Raw genomic sequence first — 3,992 nt, forward strand, 5'->3', positions numbered from 1 at the left:
CTCAGACTGTGCGAAGGTCATATCGGTGAGGGAGTGAAACCCTTGGAGGGGCGGGCAGGAGCAAAGAAAGAATAGATTTCTCTTAACAGAAGAAGATATTCCTTCATAACCACTCCTCTGCCTACTTACTTTACTCCTCTCGTCTTCTCGTGGAGCTGCTTCGCACCTTTCCTATTCATTCTGCTCGCTCTATTGGGTCTTTTGAATACCGTGTGCAACCCCTTCAAATGATAGGGTTTCTATGAACATATGGGCCTCGGTTTTAATGAATTTTGGGCCCAATCATTGAATCTCGGTTCTATTGGTACTGGGCTACATCGAAATTGTTGGGCTTTAGGTCTAACATTTGGGATTTGTTGGCTGAGCTTTTGAATTTGAGTTTTGTTTAAGCTGGATTCAAATACCATATTGTCCTTATTTGATCAAACACTAATGTTAACAACATGTGCCTTACAATTTATGATTTCTCAACTTTTATCTTCACGTTAAATCCCGAGCAACAAACCTTTTTTCTTTATATTCTTAGAAAACGCTTAAATTACTATTCTTCTCAATTTCACCACATGGAACTTGAATTAACTATGATGTGAATGTCTACGGTAGTATCAATTTATGAACTACAAGACAGCGTTTAATGTCATGATCGAATATTACAAAATGAAGTCTATCTTTATTTGGAATAAAAAAAAAAAAAAAAAAAGCGGGTTCCTTGAAATGACAAAGCCAAATCCATCGGTGTTTCCAAGGAAAATGAAGAATTCATACCAAAAGTGTTTGGTACACTTCATAGAATATGCTTTCTATCCTTCTTTCTTCAACTAAGTTGTTTCAACCCATTCTTTATTGTCATCTCTTTCCAAATCTTCTAAAATAATTAATTTTGTATGGGTCCGTATCTATGAAAGAGATGTCACTTGTATATACGAAAGGGAATATGGGCTTGGTGGATTATGTGGGTACGAAAGTGGTGCATACGGAAATGTGTGTATGAAAGTGATACACATCCCGTGTAAGAAAAAATTGGAGCCCAAGACCATGGTTTTAGATTCCACTAAAAAGAATTTTATGTTGCATGTGATTATATTTTTCGATGCAACAGTAAGGTCACTTATGCGTATTTATAATACTCAAAGGCGAGAGCAATAGGTAGTCACGTTAGAGTTTAGTTTCCACATAGTTTCCATGTTCTAATAGTTTCCATGAACCTTAGATGAATTATGTTGCACATGAAATTTTAGAAGAAGGCTCAATAAGACATGATAATGTTATGTATGAAATTTGGTGACCATTAGGTCACGATAATGGGCTAAACTAAGTGAAGGTGTAAAATGACTAAAATGTCTCTATAATTATGTACCACTAGCTTATGACCAAAGTGACCTCTAAGTGAAATGAAATTTGATGAGGAGCCTTATGTCATGGTGTAAAGGGATTACACAAAGTTACAAAGTAATTGGAATATGTTGAAGAATTAAACCAAGATTTGGGGTGGTAAATGACCAAAAGACCCTTATGACAATTCTACGACGTTTTCAAGATCCTAAAAGACTTAAAATACTATAGAAAATTATATAAGACTCATTTATGATATTAAGAGTAAGTATGAAAGACTTTAGGGAATTATAAAAAATTTGGAGTATGAATTAAGATTTAAAATACGTAACTATCTGTCACGTTATAAAAAATCAAAGATTTTATGAATACCAAGTTATAGGCGTACGAAAGTTTTAAGAATGCAAATAAATGTTTATGATTCATATGGATTAGGGTATACTCGTTAAGAATTTTTATTCCTGAGTACTTCAAGACTTAACAAAGAACCCATAAAATAGGGACCCAAGTTATTGCAAGATTAAAATATTCTCGAGGACCATAGTTTCTTTTTAGAGGTACATGTAATAGCCCCAAAAAAAATCATAAATAAATAAATAAACAAATAAAAAAAATTAGGTTAAAAAAAAAATAATAACCTATTTTTTTAAAAAAAAATCACAACTTAAATCTTTCTTAAATCATTACAATGTTTAGATTTGGGTCAGAAACTAAATGTCAATCATTTATATAAATTCCAGTAAATCACTTCATATCAGTAATATTAGATCAATAAATTTATATCATAGACAAATGAATAGATTAAAAATAAAATGACTAAGAAAATTTGTGAACATTAACCGAATGAGAAGAAAATAAAACACAGAGATAAGAAAAGATTTGAAAACAGGATCCAATAGAGTAAATACAGACAAAGAAAAAAAAAGAAGATTCAAGAATTAAAAACTTAAACTAAATATAGGGAGAAAAGTAAATACAGAGGGCAGGAAAGTGCAGAATGACTTAAATAAGTTTATCAATTTTTTTCTACACCAATAACCATATGAAATAAGATTTTTAATAAAAACATAATTATAAATATATAACATTTCAAGACTTTTAACGATAAATCAATGTAAATTAGAGAAATAATTTTATAGACTTGAAACTGATGTCATGGGTTGGCTTGAATTTCAAAAGACAAAATCGAATTTTTATTAAGGATATATTCGTGACAACAACTTGTAACTAGGTAAGTAATCTTACTATCGGCATGGTTATATTTGATGTTGACACATGTCCCGTAGTTATGTACGTGTCATATATATTGATATGTGTGAATTGTTTGTGAATCGATATGCTTATGATATGTTATAATATGTGCATTGTATGATAATAATTACGGTACGATGTGTTCAATGATATGTTGAGATAGAATACGAGAAGGATGCACAAAACGAAATGTAATGATAGGAGTAAGAAACGTTTATGAAACGTTAAAGTTAGGTTACATACTTAAGTGCTATGGATATGAGAGATTGATAAAAGAATACGGTCAGGTTATTGGTAGAAAGGGATATGTTTGTGATAGATTGATAAAACTATAGCGTTAGGATACGCCCTGTGAGGATATGACTAAGGTACGTTCATGTAACGATATGACTGTGATAGATATAAGAACGTTAAGGCTATGATAAGTTAGGGAACGATATGACCCCGAAATGTTTACGACATGATATGATATGTGAATGACGGATATATATATATATATTGCCATATGATATTAAATATGTTATGGTTGAGATGTTTATGAATACATTGTGATGCAATATGTTATGATATGATATGTATATGATGAAATGTTATGTTAAAAGCATAGAACGTTATGTTATGTCTCTTAAATTGTGTGTATACAACATGATTTGAATGACATGAAATCACGATAAATGACAATAACCCCGTTGGAATTATGTATGATATGAGAACTAAAGAACAAGAAACGATATGATATGAATGATGAACGATATCTGAAATGATATGAAAAATGATATGATATGTACAAAATGCTAGCGGAGTTGTATTAAATGATAATGAAAATAGAAAAATGTTGGGACCTCATGCATTGGGGGATACCCTTATTCCATCACGAGGGTACAGACGCGTACATCCACTAGGCAGGCGAAGTATCATTATGTTTTACATAATGCTGCCATGACGGTTATTAATTCTAATGGGTGTCGGCAAAAGGAGAGCTACCAGAGGAGGCTCGTCCGACAAGAAAAGGGCCTAGCGGTGTGCGAACTGTCTAGTGAGCTCATACCTATATGTATGGGCTGTGTGTAGAGTATATGGTACACATCCAAATTATCCGTCATGACAGTACCGTAGGAAAACAGATTTAAATGATAGGTCCCATCATTGCATTCCATGTTCTTGCATCTAACCCCCAACAGTGGGGTGACTTACTAAGTATTTCTTAAAATACTCAAGCAACGTGCTACCTCTATTTCAAGTTAAGGCAAGACATTCCTGTACGGCTAATGACGGCATCGCAACTCAAGACCATGACACATGCATAAGGTAGTCGTATTATTTTCTTAGACTTAGGCTAAAATAGGATGTTTCTAATTTAAACGTTTATTTATTTTATTTAGTTTTTTTTTTTTTTTTTTTTTTTTTTT

This window comes from Cucurbita moschata, unplaced genomic scaffold (genome assembly GCF_002738365.1).
Source record: "Cucurbita moschata cultivar Rifu unplaced genomic scaffold, Cmos_1.0 Cmo_Scf00042, whole genome shotgun sequence".
Taxonomy (NCBI): Eukaryota; Viridiplantae; Streptophyta; class Magnoliopsida; order Cucurbitales; family Cucurbitaceae; genus Cucurbita; species Cucurbita moschata.